Below are 16,376 nucleotides of genomic sequence, written 5' to 3'. Positions count from 1 at the left end.
GGGTTATTCAAAATTTAAAAGGGGGGGAAAAAAACCAAAAAAAGGGGAGGGGGCCCCTTTTTTAAAAAGGGAAAAGGTTTCCCAAAATTTTAACTTTTTTCCCCAAAAAAAAAAAAGGAAAAAAAAGGGGGAAAAATTCCACCAAAATTTTTAAAAAAAAGGGAAATTTTTTTTTTTAAAAAAGGGAATTTTTAAATTTTTTTAAAAAAAAAAAAAGGGGGGGGTTTTTTTTTAAAAAAAATTTTTTAAAAAAATTCCGGTTTTTGGAAAATAAAAAAAAAAAATTTTTTAAGGGGTTTTTAAAAAACCCAAAATTTTTTTAAAAAAAAGGGGAATTTTTAATTAAAAAAACCCCAAAATTTTTTGGGTTTTCCCAAAAATTTTAAAAAATTTTTTTGGGTTTTAAAAAATTTTTAAAAAAAAAAACCCCCGGGGGGAAAAAATTTTTAAATTTTTTTTTTAAAAAAAGGGGGAAAAACCCCAAAAAATTTTAAAAAAAAAAATTTTTTCCCCCCAAAAAAAAAAAAATTTTTTTCCAAAAAGGGAAAAACCCAAAAAAAAAAAAAAAAAAAAATTTTTTTAAAAAAAAAAAAAATTTTTTTCCCCCCAAAAAAACCCCAAAAAAAGGGGTTTTTTAAAAAAGGGGCCCCTTTAAAATTTTTTTTTTTTTTTAAAAAAAAAAAGGGGGGGGGGTTTTTTCGGGGGGGGAAAAAAAAAAAAATTTTTTTTAAAAAAAAAAAAAAAAAAAACCCCGGTTTTTTTTCCCCCCTTTTTTTGGGGGGAAAAAAAAGCCTTTTTGGAGTTAACCCAAAGGGTTTTTTTAAAAAAAAACCCCCAAACCCGGGGGGGAAAAAAAAAAAAAAAAAAAAAAAACCCCCCCCCAAAATTTAAAGGGGGGGAAAAAATTTTGGGTTTTTTAAAAAAAAAAAGGGGAAATTTTTTTTTTTTTTAAAAAAATTTAAAAAATTTTTTTTTGGGGGGGGGGGGGGGGGGGGTTAAAGGGGGCCCCCAACCGGGGGGGGGGGGGGCCCCCCTTTTTTTTTAAAATTTAAACCTTTAAAAGGGGCCCCCCAAATTTTGGGGGGTTTTTTTTAAAAAAAAAAAACCCCCCCAAAAAAAATTTTTCCCAATTTTTAAAAAAAAAAAAAAAATTTTTTAAAAAAAATTGAAAAAATTTTTAAAAACCCCGGCCCGGGGGTTTTTTTTAAAAAAAAAAATTTAAAATTTTAAAAACCTTCCAAAAAAAACCCCTTTTTTTTTGGGGGAAATTTTTAAAAAAAAAAAAAATTTTTTTTTTCCCCTTTTTTTTTTTTTTAAATTTTTTTTGGGGGGGAAAAATTTAAAATTTGGTTTTTTTTTTTTAATTTTTTAAAAAAAACCAACCCCGGCCTTTTAAACCTTTTTTTTGGGGTTTTTTGGGGGGGAAAACCAAAAGGGCCTTTTTTTTTTCCGGGGTTTTTTTGGTTGGGGGTTTTTTTTTGTTTTTCCCCCCCCCCCCCCAAAAAAAAGGTTTTTTTTTCCCCCTTTTTCCCCCCTTTTTTGGGGGTTTTTCCGGGGGGAAAAAAAATTTTTTTTTTGGGTTTTTAAAAAAGGGGGTTTTTTTTAAAAATTTTTTTTTGGGGAAACCCTTTTTCCCCCCAAACCCCCGGGGTTTTTTTTTTAAAAAATTTTTTTGGCCTTGAAAGGGGGAAAAATTTTTTTTGGGAAAAAATTTTGTTCCGGGGGGGGGGGGCCCAAAATTTGGGGTTTTTTGTTTTTTTTTTTTTTCCCCCAAAATTTTTTTCCCACCCGGGGTTTTCTTCAAAGGGCCCCCCCCCGGGGGCCCCAAACCCCGGGGGAAAAATTTTTGGGGGTTTTTCCAAAAAATTTTCCCCCCCAAAGGCCTTTGTTAAAAGGCCCCTTTTTGGGGAACTTTAAAAAACCCCTTTACCTTTTAAAAACCCCCTTCCTTTTTTAAAAAACCCCCCCCCTTTTTTCCCCCAAAAAAATTTTTTTTTTGGGAAAATTAAAAATTTTAAAAAAGGGGGGGCCCCCCCAAAAAAAAAATTTCCCCCAAAAAAAACCCCCCCTTTCCCAAAAACAAAAAAAAAAAAAAAATAAAAAAATTTCAAAAAACTTTTTTAAAAAAAAACCCCAAAAAAAAATTTGGAACCCCAAAAAAAACCAAAAATTCCCCCCCTTCCCAAAACCCAATTTTTTTGGGGTTTGGGGGTTTTTTTTAACGTCTGTCACCAGGGGCACTTTTTTAAGTTATCCGGATACTTTACAGGTGCATGTACAGGACGTCGTTTGGGGAAATCACGGGACTTATTAAATAGATGTTCTAATGCCGTGAGAGATCGTCCTTTCCCTTTTTTTCAAAAGGCATCATTTTGGAGTTGTTGAAACTTGTTTTTAAAAAAAGAGGGGTTTTGGAATAGGGGGGGGTCCGCCCCGGGCCCACCGTTCCCGGGCCAGGGGTCGGGAGGGCAAAAACCCAAAATGATTTGTTATATGTTAAATTCCCCAAAACTACCCACACTGGCCAGGGAAGGGCCAGCGAAATCTCCCTGCTGTTTCAGTCAGCTTTAATCCAAACCCCAAATCCCTGGATGGGGGGAGTTTTCAAGTCACAAACCCAAAAAAAACTTTGTATAAAATTAAATAAGGTTTTTAAATTTAAAAAAATATTTTAAAGATTTTAGGGGAAAGTATTTACATATGTAGGTAGAAAGATAGTAAAAGGGTTTGAAATCATTGGCCCCCGTAGCCTCCCACGTTTGGTAAACAAAAAGCCAATCTAGAAAATTTAAAAAACACCGCCAACACCCCCATACCCGGGGTCCCCCAGCTAAACCATATCGTCTCCAAAGTAGGGTTCTGTTGTCAGACAGTGTGGCATGGTTTTTTCAGCCCTTGTAGCAAACTTGTCGAAGCCTGGTTTGTGGAAAAAGGGTATCCCCCCCTGAAAATGTTGGCCCGGGTTTTCGACCAGGAAGTCCCCGATTTCCCCTGTGCAGCCCCCTTTTTTTCCCGAGCCCCTGGGCCACATCAACCCGCTCCCCGAAACGCCCTTTCCGTTCTGATTGGCCCAAAACTACGGGAAAATGCGTTGTTTAGGTCGGAAACGTCATTCCGGGGAACTCACCCTCCCCCCGGGGGGGGCAAAAAAAACCCCCTTCTTGGGAAAAACCTGGGGGCAAAAATAAAAAAAGAAAAGAATTTATAACACCCGTTTTTGCAATTTTAAAAATTAAAAAAACCCAACATAAAAAATAGATAATATCATATTGGGAAAGGGAAAAATTTTTCATTTTCTCACCTTTCCTTTTAAAGGTGGGGCAAAAGGAGTAATAATACCACCCTTAACGCGAAATTTTTAAAAAATTTTTTGGTATAAAATCCCCCCATGTCCACTTTTTCCCCCTTTTGCAAAACTTTAAATTGGGTAAGGGTACCCCCCCAAGTGTTCCTTTTTCCACAAACTCCCCTTCATTCAAAGGTTTTAAGCTTTAAAACCGGACCAAAACCCTTTTTATGGAAAATTTCCAAACTTAAATAACCACCCTTCACTCCAACCCGGGGGGGAAAACCAAAAGGGGAAAAAAAAATTGAAAATTTGGGAAAACCGGGGGGGTAGAATAATCCAAGGAATTATTCGGAAAAAATTTGGTGTATTTTAAAGGTTTGGTTGCCAAATTTGGATAGTACAAATTAAAAGGGCCCCAAAATTTTAAACGGTTTTAAAAAATTATAAGAAATTTTATAGGGCCATGGGGGATTGGGGCCAAATTGGTAAAAGGGGGAAAAACCAAGGGGTTTTTGAAATTTTTCAAAAATGGGGAATGAGGGAAAGGCACGGGAAAAAGGGACAATTTTTAAAAAAAAAAGTTTTGAACAAAAAAAAACCACCCCCCCCCCTTCCCCCAAAAAAAAACCCCAAAAAAAAAAAAAAAGGGTAACAAAAAAAAAAAAAAAACAAAGAAAAAAAAAAAACAAAAAAAAAACCCCCCCCCCCCCCCCCCCCCCCCCCCCCCCCCCCCCCCCCCCCCCCCCCCCCCCCAAAAGGGGAAGGGGAACCACCAAAAATTGGGGCTAATCCCCAAAAAAATTTTTTACACAATGAAGATGTTTGGAAAATTGGTTTTGGGTTTTCTTTTAAATTTTCCCCCCTTAAATTTAAAACGGTGAAGAAAATTGAATATTAAAAACTCCATTTTTTTTAAAATTAAATTTATTTAAACGCAAAACCCGGGGGAATTTTAAAAAACCCTTTTTAATTTTGATGGAAAAAACAAAACAAAAAACAATTTCCCCGTTGCAAAAAAAAGGGGGGCCCGAAAAGGGTAAAACTTCAAACAGCGGCCCCCGATTACCAACCAAAGGAAAAATTGCGATTTTATTTTTTTCCAAATCCAAAAATTTTCCCCCCCCCCTTTCAAAGGGGGTTGAAGTTTTTAAAAACAAAATCTTTTAAAATTACAAATTAAAATTCTGGTAATTTTTTTTTTTTTCAAGAAATAAAAATCGAAAGGCCTTTTTAAAAATTTTTTTCAAAATAGGAAAAACGGGTTTTCTTTTAAAAATCCCTTTTATTTAAGGTTGGAAACCCGGCCGGGGGTTTGGTTTTCCCGGGGGTTTTCCCGGTTTTCCGCTTTCTTTTTTTTTTTTTAACCGGGGGGGGTTTTTTAGGGGGGGGTATCCTCTTTAAAAAAATATAAATCCAAACCAAAAAAAAGGAAAAAAATTAAAAAATAAAAAACCCCAAGAAAAAAAAAAAAAATTAAAAAATATTAAATCCCCAAACAAAAAACCATTAAAAAAATTTAAAAAAAAATTAAAAAATCAAAACAAAGGAAAAATTTTTAAATAAATTTAAAATTTTTTAAAAAAAAAGGAAAAAATTTTAAAATTTTTTAAATCCAACCCAAAAAAATTTTTTAAATTCCGATCCCCCCCAAAGAAATTAAAAATTTAAAAAATTCCAACCAAATTTTTTCAATTTAAATTTTTAAAAAACCAAGAACAAAAATTAAAATAACTACAAAAGGACAAAAATTAAATTCTAAAAAATCACAAGACATTAAATATAAATCACAAGACATTAAATATAAATCACAAGATATTAAATATAAATCACAAGACATTAAATATAAATCACAAGATATTCAATATAAATCACAAGACATTAAATATAAATCACAAGACATTAAATATAAATCACAAGATATTCAATATAAATCACAAGACATTAAATATAAATCACAAGACATTAAATATAAATCACAAGATATTCAATATAAATCACAAGACATTAAATATAAATCACAAGATATTCAATATAAATCATAAGATATTCAATAAAAATCAAAGGATATTCAATATAAATCACAAGATATTAAATATAAATCACAAGATATTCAATATAGATCTCATGATATTTCATATAGATCACATGATATTTCATACAGATCACATGATATTCCATATAGATCAGAATATTTAATGTCAATCACCAGTTGTTAAAAACAGAATATTTTACAAATCACAATATCTTGAATATGAAAAATATAACTTCAATCATAATAACCACAATAAAGTCATAAGTGTTGGATGTTGCAACGATTGACAAACATTACTCACCAACTAAATACCTTAAATATTTGAAGATTAATTGTTGATTATTATTCTTTTTCTTGATCAGCCAGCAGGTACGTGTTAGGCCAGAGTTCAAATTAACACGAATTTGTAAAATCAATAACCAGTTCAATCAAACCACCGAGTACTGTTAAAGTCGTACTGCTTTTCATTTCAATTTTAATTTATTAGGTCGTACACAATTACAAGTGTCTATCATAAATGCATAAGCTCTGCAATGATCATGTGAAAAAAATCTGTCTTGTCTTTAGAGAAAAGAACCCCTAAGTGTCTGTCATGAAATTATAAGCATTTTCACTCCAATTATGTGCCAGAAACAAACGTGAATCGTCGACTGACAAATGTCGATATGGCTATCTGGTTATCTATCCGGAACATTTCAAAATGAAAAGCACTAAGTGTTCCGGATGTGACGAGTTCTCCTTTCTTTGCACATGACAATAATTCAAAACGTGGTCGGATTCGGGACATGTCCTCTATAGAGATTGTCTTAATTTTCTTCATCAATAGTGTCAGTTGTATTCAGACAGGGGGAAGCTTGGTCAACAACCAACACCGAATATTCTGCTACCAAGTGCGCATGTGTAGATGTTTGCTTAGTTTAGAATAACGATCGAGTAAAGCTGCTGATTTTGAAGAGTTTGAATTTTCTTTGATTTCAAGTTTGAGACGTTATATCCCACCGACACGGTAAATAAAGTTTCGACAGGGTCTCTGTTATCTGTTATAATCAGTATTCAATATAGTCAGCTTTGTTTTAATCCAAAAACATTTCAGCCAGCATAGTTACACAGTTAGTTCTATGGGCATGCCAATAGTTTGTTGAAAGATATAGTCACCAAATTCATATTCACTGGACATTATGTCAACAAGCTTTTGCTCGGTCGACCCTCTCCCCAAAATATCTACACTTGAGGCAGTGTGCGCCTTTTTGCGATTTTCGTACTGGTGTATCTGTAAACGTTGGTTAGATCTAACAGGATGATTAAGACGAAAGGGGTAGCCAACATGACGGCTCCAACTACTCCGATCGTCTTCGCCGATGTCCTGGAGTCCTTGGCACTTGTCTTCCGACGTATATACACTAATGGTACGAAATAAACAGGTAATTAGAAATGACAGGAGTTTGATGACTCATCCCACTGTGTCACGTTGCGTCGCATTAACAATTACTAATTCAGAAAAATATATACAAAGGGCATGATTATTAAAGAACTTTTCATAATATTTTAGAAAACCACGACACTTTTAATATTTTAGATCATGGTTTTAAAGCTTTCTAGAAGTACATACAGTGGTATAATTCTAAAATTGTTTCAAAAACTATATTTCTTTAAATCTCCTTCATTTTATCATAATTCTTCAACTATTTTAAAACTGCTTGAAAAAATTTCAGAACTAGATTGTTAAACTATTTTAGAAAAACGGTAAAGACATATTTCAGATGAGCACGAATTTTACAACATTTCAGACGTACATGAAGATAAAGTATGTACCATAAACTCCATGAATCGGAAGAAAATTCTAAAGGGGAACATGTATGTGGTTCTGATTTTCAACGACTTAGTTTAAACCATGTTCTATTTAGGGGATAGTAAGTTGTTTTGAGTGGCTATACTGGCGATTAGAACATGAAATTTGGTTTGAACTCGAGACCGATAGGTCGAGAGTTTAAACCAAATTTCATGTTCTAATCGCCAGTATAGCCACGAAAAACAACGTACTATCCCCATTCTAACACGTTTACTATCGCATATATTTAGAAACATTGTTTTACAGCGCTACAAGTACGCTGTTAAGTACTCTGTGACCTCCGTTAGTGACGTGTCATACTGTGGCGGATTGACCAATCAGAGAGAAGCTATCAAAGTCGGTCAATTGGCCACGCCCATACTGGCGAGAGCTCGGTCTGTATGTTAACGAAGCGGGGTATTTGGATTGTTGTGAAAGTCCTGTTGCCGAAGATTTAAAGACATATTTGGATTTACGCAGTATGCTTAATGACATATGCATTTTAACAAAGTCAGAGTTGATGTGTTTCTACAGGCTCAACCGTTATGTGAAGTTGTGTGCACTTGTTCCATTTCATTTCGGATTTTACTTGACCTCAGATGCTTACACACGGACGAAATGAACGTTTCAATCAATAAATGACGGTAAGAATGATGTTAACGATTTTTGTTAAATGTATTTAGTTAATTCATTCTAATCGATTTCTTCACTTTCGATTCCAATATAACGGGTCATCAATCATCAATGGTGCAGAGTGTTGAATTTCGCTACGAGTCGAACTTGACGCCATATTGTTTTGATTAGAAACGGGGCGTGGCTTAACACGACAGGTCATGGTTCTATCGCAGATTAGAAGTCGGTCCGCAACCAATCAAAACACGCGTTGCAAACGAATCGTGTTAGAATATAAATAAAAACATTCAAAACACATCAGATATTACATATTGGATGGAAAACAAACTTACAGCTTATATTAATTTCTTTCCTATTGTTTGTAATGTTAAAGGTAAAGAGGCATGATAGTTTCATTCGTAAATGCACATTTTATGTGATTGACTACATGTATTTGTTTAATTCATAAATACTGTAAATAACTTCAATTAAAAAAAGGTTTCCAAAGCGAGGTACTTACTGCTTGTTTGTGATTTGTCTACTTTTAGTTCCTGCTTGAGCGCACTGATGACTTCCAACAATTTCTCTGACGTCATGTTGATCACGTGTTTGTGGCAGTCACAGGTCAGAGACGCAGAGGTGTTTGAACAGAGAGCTTTTAAAAATATAAACGCATGTTTAATTTTGGATAAAGTTTAGTTTCCAAATGTATATTTTGTATCGTAAATCCAGCTGACGAAAATACAAGTGTTTCTAAGGAAATAATCGATAATAATCAAATAACATTGTTCTAAGTGATGAACAAGTGTGTCATAATGACATGTTAATTGGGTGATCTGGCAATATTTACATTCAGATAAAGAAGTTGGACAACAAACATTGAGATCCTGTTGTGGAAGCGAATTTAAAATGTATTTATTGAATAAACAATACTTTTTTTCTGTTCAAGCATAATCGTAACATTTACCCATATGCACATCAATCTTGCAATTGGAAAGATTCATCTTAATAGTAAAAGTTATTTTAATAGTCTCTTCTTACGCCATCGTACCTTCAACATTCAAATAGAAAAAGGGCTTACGGTTTTCAATTACGTCACAAATATCAAAAGAAAATGAGGCAATATTTTTAAGGAGATACTCTTTATTTGTAATCTTGCGGGATATATTTGCCAGGTACAAATATTATAATAGATGTACAAAAATGTTCTCGAAGTATCTTGCTTGTCAAGATAGAATTAATTGGTAGTTCTTTTGGAGGAAGACAATCTTACCGATATTGATCTATAACAAAAGAAAGTACTTACATGAGCAAGTGTTACAGGTCTGGTTGGCTATAGCTGTAGACGGATTGTCCTCACAGTCAGCGCCGCCATATTGTGGTGAAGGGTCGCTGCATGTCCTGATTTTCTGTTGAGTTCCATTTCCGCATGTCTTAGAACAGGGTCCCCACTCACTCCACGAGGACCAACCACCATTAACTACAAATCAAAGGCAGAATCTGGGTACTGGGGTCTTGTAACGACATTTCTATAGATAAAGCTTCTAATCGTATCTGATGAAACATTGTGCTGGTAAAAAAATACATCATTGCATTGCTTATTCGTATTTTAAACATTGTGATGAATTTGTCTACTGAAGTACATGCTTTTTGGTAAAGTAGACATTTTGTAACAACAAGTGTATTATCGACCAACCTATTAATGACGATAACTGTAGACACATTTGAGGTTGAACAGATTTACTCGCATTTCAATAAAAACAGCTCTGAATGACATGATCCAAAGATAAATGTCCGGTAATAAAACAACAATAACAAATATTTTAAAAGTTACCAATACTGAAAAATGGCCCTACATGTTATTAGACTATTTCTGCATATTTAGTTGGTTTCAAATGTGAAATGTTTCATGTTTGATGATACGACCACCAACATATGATGTAACTACCATTAGGGAGATACAATACTCGGTTATGAATATTATTGTATTTTATTTATATATATTGTGGTCAAGTAGGATTTTATTTTACCGAGTGGTACTATCTGGTGTAATCTTTGATCTTCCTAAGAACAGTTATATGAATTTAAGCCTTCATATGAAAGTTCATACTTGGACAGGGATGGCTGTTACAGAATGTTGTCTCTGATGTATTTCCGAGACAAACAGAACCAGTCCCAGCCGGATGGGGGTTAATACACGTCCTCGTTCTAGTCATATTTCCGGTTCCGCATGTCTTCGAGCAGTTTCCATAGGAACTCCAGTTGGAAAATCCACCGCCATTTGCTGAAAAATATACAGAAATTGCATCATCACCACTACAGCAACCACATCGTCGTCGTCGTAGTAGTAGTAGTAGTAGTAGTAGTGTATTAGCAGCAGCAGCAGCAGTATGTGGTAGTAGTAGTAGTAGTAGTAGTAGTAGTAGTAGCAGTAGTTAGTAGTAGTGGTAGTAGTAGTAGTAGTGTGTAGTAGTGGTAGTAGTAGTAGTAGTGGTGGTAGTAGTGGTGGTGATGGTAGTAGTAGTAGTAGTAGTAGTAGCAGCAGCAGCAGCAGTAGTAGTAGTAGTAGTAGTAGTAGTAGTAGTAGTAGTAGTGGTGGTGATGGTAGTAGTAGTAGTAGTAGTAGTAGTAGTAGCAGCAGCAGCAGCAGTAGTAGTAGTAGTAGTAGTAGTAGTAGTAGTGGTGGTGATGGTAGTAGTAGTAGTAGTAGTAGTAGTAGTAGCAGCAGCAGCAGCAGTAGTAGTAGTAGTAGTAGTAGTGGTGGTGGTGATGGTAGTAGTAGTAGTAGTAGTAGTAGTAGTAGTAGTAGTAGTAGTAGCAGCAGCAGTATGTAGTAGTAGTAGTAGTAGTAGTGGTGGTGATGTTAGTAGTAGTAGTAGTAGTAGCAGCAGCAGCAGCAGTAGTAGTAGTAGCAGCAGCAGCAGCAGTAGTAGTAGTAGCAGCAGCAGCAGCAGTATGTAGTAGTTGTTGTAGTAGCAGCAGCAGCAGCAGCAGCAGCAGCAGTAGTAGCAGTAGTAGTAGTAGTAGTAGTAGTAGTAGTAGCATAGTAGTAGTGACGACGGATAAAAGACAGGTATGGGTTTTTGAAAGTGTATCGGAATCTTATAGCTCTTAGCATCACTAAAGAATCCTGAGAGAACGAAATAACTGTCTGGTTACATTCATTTTGGATCTTCTGTATCTAAGTCTCAATTCGTATTAAAAGTTGCCAATATCTTGTGTGTTTTTGTACCCTCTTCCAAGCAGAAGGTACCATCTATTTTTGACGTTGTTGCAAGAAGGAGGAGGAGAAATGTGATTTCATCTAACACGCATATAAATCGTATTGTAAAAAGAGGGGGATGCTATAAGTTAACTGTTTGCAAATAAAAGAGCAATCTACTCACAAACCCAGATCGCAAAAACATCCGCAATGGCCTGCACTGTAATAGAAAGCACGACATTATTAATATACATGTAATTAAAATTCAAAACAACACAAATCGTCATTGTTCCTTGCGTGCTAGGAACTTTCCAGAAAATATTCAGGGTTCATCATGTTTTGTTATTTGAAGAGAACAACAGAAAAAAAGGTGCATGGTTAAAGTACAACTATAAAGGATAAAATTGTGTTGACCTCGTTGTAACAGAGCGCATGATTCATTAAATTTAAATCACTGCCTCCGCTAGGGATCGAACCCGGGACATCTGACTTACTAGGTCTTACGCTCAACCGATCGAGCTAAAGAGAAGATCTCTCTAGCCGAGCGGTATATTGCGGCTCACCGATCGAGCTAAAGAGAAGATCTCTCCAGCCGAGCGGTATATTGCGGCTAGTATTTACCAGGGTTACATCGTTAACTCCGACATTATTAAAATTTTAGCCAGTTAACAGTTCTTTGTCTTTTTACACAGAAAAATCTGTATATCCTCACACATCCTCACAATCTTCGCTCCCGATACGAAAATATCATAACTTCACATTAGCTACGATTATCAGTTACGTCTTCTCAGTATCATTTATGTCCCTCGGATACCGTCTCATTAAAAATGAAAAAAGAGCCGTGTCTAACTAACTTCGTAAAATTATTCCCAGTTCAATTGTTCTAACAAAAATGCCAAGAGAATAAGCATTCACAAATACGTACGCCAACTCCCTCATGCGGGAAAAGTGAACATTTTATGTAATCATTTTCAGGGCTGAAACGTTTGACAAACTAAAGCTGCCAAGGGGTTACTGAGATATCTTGTACACAATATTGTTATTTCTAAAATGGCACGGCCTCTTAACTTGAACGTTGACCGACGTTCATCCAAATCCATTCGATGTATACATTTAATGATGGTGTGGTATTATGGTGTGACCGTCACCTAAGCCTGTCTTCTGGGGTTGGTAAGATATCGATGTATACAGTGATGGTGTGATATTATGGTGTGAACGTCACCTAAGCCTGTCTTCTGGGGTTGGTAAGATATCGATGTATACAGTGATGGTGTGATATTATGGTGTGAACGTCACCTAAGCCTGTCTTCTGGGGTTGGTAAGATATCGATGTATACAGTGATGGTGTGATATTATGGTGTGACCGTCACCTAAGCCTGTCTTCTGGGGTTGGTAAGATATCGATGTATACAGTGATGGTGTGATATTATGGTGTGAACGTCACCTAAGCCTGTCTTCTGGGGTTGGTAAGATATCGATGTATACAGTGATGGTGTGATATTATGGTGTGACCGTCACCTAAGCCTGTCTTCTGGGGTTGGTAAGATATCGATGTATACAGTGATGGTGTGATATTATGGTGTGACCGTCACCTAAGCCTGTCTTCTAGGGTTGGTAAGATATCGATGTATACAGTGATGGTGTGATATTATGGTGTGAACGTCACCTAAGCCTGTCTTCTGGGGTTGGTAAGATATCGATGTATACAGTGATGGTGTGATATTATGGTGTGAACGTCACCTAAGCCTGTCTTCTGGGGTTGGTAAGATATCGATGTATACAGTGATGGTGTGATATTATGGTGTGACCGTCACCTAAGCCTGTCTTCTGGGGTTGGTAAGATATCGATGTATACAGTGATGGTGTGATATTATGGTGTGACCGTCACCTAAGCCTGTCTTCTGGGGTTGGTAAGATACCTTGTACGCATGCTTTTCACGGACGAACGGTCTCATGCACTGACGCACACATAAAATTATTACTATGCCCTTCTCCATATGTTTAAGTGGTAGTAAATAAAAATGGTTTCATCCCAGTAGAACATTGTGTTAGACGTTTTACACACCTTTTGATTTTTTATATCCGCCCTCATCACTGTACAGGAAATAAGGTCTGGACGTTCTCTTCTCCCAATTACATCTGCTTAAGTTCGGTAAATCCAGTACCACAAACCAGCCAGAATGTACATCACACCCTCCATTGTGACGATTCATGTAGAAGCGACGTCGGTAAATATCTCTAATTGTGAAAAACACCATATCAAAACACCATATCAAAACACCATATCAATTGATTTTACATCGATTCGCTGTATCCATGCTATATGGCAGGAAGTGTATCGAGTTGAAAACACCTGAGGAATGTTCGTCTTTTTTACCTGTGAGCTTATGTCATTCTATTTTCAGTAGGATTGTATAGTTTTGTTTTTCAAGTCTTAAGACATTACTAGTCTTTATTCTCGTATATAGAAAGTACCTATTCCATATATCAATTACTCAAAAATATAACTCCATTTGTACAAGAAACACATTTTTATAGGGAGTTGGTTCAGGGGAAATATTAGCTGATTTGCTGATTTAGTTGTGTAGAGTCCTAAACATTCATAATTTTTCTACTTTTAGGCCCCCATGCAAATATCTTCATCGGAAAGGCGAGTTCTTTGCGGACCTCAGAATCAATTTTTGCCAATGTTCTACCAAAGAATTAAAATTTAAAATGTTTTCAATTAAATTATTTTTTAATTTTATAAAAAAAAAAAAACGATTCTAAGTGTGTAAATATAGGAAAAACATATTTTTATGCAATTCATCATAACAATATCAACTCTATATTTTATCAATGTATTTGCAAACATAAAAGTTTAACAGCTATCCTATATTAAACTCAGTAAGATGTATCACTTATTTTTCAGAAACAAGGAAACCAAAGTTCCTTGTAAGGGATTGAAAGATTTGATTTTTGAAAATTGTGCTTTGCTCTGCCTATTAAGCTTTATTTACAATTATCATTGCTGAAACCACATAAAAACTATTTGAAACCTCCTAAACACATAATTTAGGACAAATAAACTGAGATGACTCTCTTATCTGGTCATTTTCAATGTGAGTTTATCATCATAATATAAAAAAATAGCGTTTATTGAATAACCAGTCAACATTTGTAACAAACCTTAAACAACTGATGGGTAGACTGGTTTATTTTTCCCGGTTTACAACTGTGTATCCATGGAAACTATTTTCTTATTTTTTATGATACCACTATTTTCAATTAATTTACATAAAAATATGTGTGATTTTTTAAAAGATAGAGTGTACGACTAAGATGATATTGTAAATCATTTCATTTCAGCAGTAGGAAACATCTTTGAATCAAATTTGATCAGCGGGATGTAGTTTTGATCATTAACACATCTTATTACAACAGTTGAAACATATGACTGTGACGTCATTTGAAATGATAGATTGCATGTCATAATGTATTCATCATATTAAGTGCGTCTGTGGCTAAGCTGACTACTGAATTATGTGAGTGTGGTAGCTGGTTTAAACATCCTTATTGCCCTCTACATTTTATTTCAATCTGTGATCTGTGACATCTCTTCTGGTGTCCCCTCAGTAGTTAAAGGGTCATCCATCTGGTTTAAATCGCCCCTAAATATTCAATTATTTGAAAGCTAGCCCGTCGATATTGCAGGAATTAATGTGTCTATATGTCACTTTTGCCGCTTGAAATATAATTTGTGAATTTGTATTAGAAATATCCTAAATTGGCTAAATTATGATCCCAACATTAGTGATATCATTTCATTTTTAACAAACACATTCTTCAAATTTCAAATGCTGTGCCATACTCACTTCCTTTAGACAACATCCGGAATAGTCAGCAATTGAAATATAATGTAATCAACAATTGATATAACAAAGATAGCATCAGATTATCTAACACCCACTATACCTCTATAGGTAATTAGCATAAAGTGGTTATCTGATCACATTGTTTTGTTACATCAACGGGTAGATACCTTATTTTAATTACATTGAATCAAGAAAATTCCTTGTTATAATATATCTTCATGCTACATGTTTCCGATTTTTAGAAATAACGTTTTTTAATATATTAATTTTGATATAATAAAATATATAAAATATTCTTAGTTGGTTTTGTTCTGCTTCTTCATCAGAACATTAAACTTGAGTTCAAATATTAATGACGTCAATTCACTGTGAAAACAGGTTTCAAATTTCATATGCACATTGGAAAATGTTAGCTTTATCACACTCACGCCAATCTGTATGCCAAATCCGGAATCGTCAGCAATTGAAATATAATGTAATAAACATAATTAAGAGGACACGAGATTATCTCTAACGATCATTATTCCTCTAGAAGTAATCTACAATTCCTAGTTCTTTGTTGAGTATGAAGCTGTGTCATTTTGACATCATCAATAAATTGTTGTTAAAGTCGTCACGCTACAGTCAAATATATTTTTTTTCAAAAAGTTCAATGAATTCAATTTTACAATTTTGTTAATTGTGAGCAAATTCGAACCTTTCTTCTTTATGAATACAATAAGAGAAACATTAAAAACGATCACGCTGAAAAGTGTTTTTTGTTTGAATACATAAAGCAATTAATTTGTAGTATGCTATAGAATTATTTCTCAGTAAAATTTCAGTGTTATTATTTTCTTTCTTTCTCTCTTTATTTTTTACAATATTGAAAGAAGTCGTTAACACGCATTAAAACGAAAAAGACCCCCCCCCCCCCCCCCCCCCCCCCCCCCCCTTTATCCAAAACTAAGGTTCAGCTCAACATCGATACAATGTTAGCGAAATATGGCCGAAAGATAAAATAACTACGAGACTATATAAAGGATCATACGACCAGATGGTCCCAAAGGGTGGGCGTCTCCTGCTTCATGATGCCGAGTTCGTAATTTGGAAATTTGTGGAATGACAACGGATACACCACAACCGTTTTGTATGACTAAGTGGATTCTGTAGTGACAGTCATTATAGGGATAGTGTATAGTTAGCCATTTAACACCTATTCATGGATGTAAGAATACCTTTGAATGGGTAGGATGGTCTGCTTTACCTGATCAATACACTGATTGCTATTAGATGTTACCTTAGACCTTGTCCGTACGTACCCATCTATAGAAGCAAATCTTGTGATCGTTTGTGGATTAAGGTCTTCCCATGATGAATACAGTATCCTGGATTTGTTGAACCAGTTTTTCTTGTCAGAACCATGACCATCAAATACGACATATGCTTCCTCTTTACCGCCGGTTACAAAGGACACTCGAACCTGTGAGATAGTCATATACATAACTTCTAGTGTAGGTTATAATACCACACAAACTGGGTTGCCCGCCTCTCATTATTTATTGTACATACATTGGCTA

This window comes from Pecten maximus, chromosome 3, assembly GCF_902652985.1.
Source record: "Pecten maximus chromosome 3, xPecMax1.1, whole genome shotgun sequence".
NCBI classification, from domain to species: domain Eukaryota; kingdom Metazoa; phylum Mollusca; class Bivalvia; order Pectinida; family Pectinidae; genus Pecten; species Pecten maximus.
The sequence above is the reverse complement of the archived record's forward strand: the minus strand, read 5'-3'. Positions refer to the sequence as shown.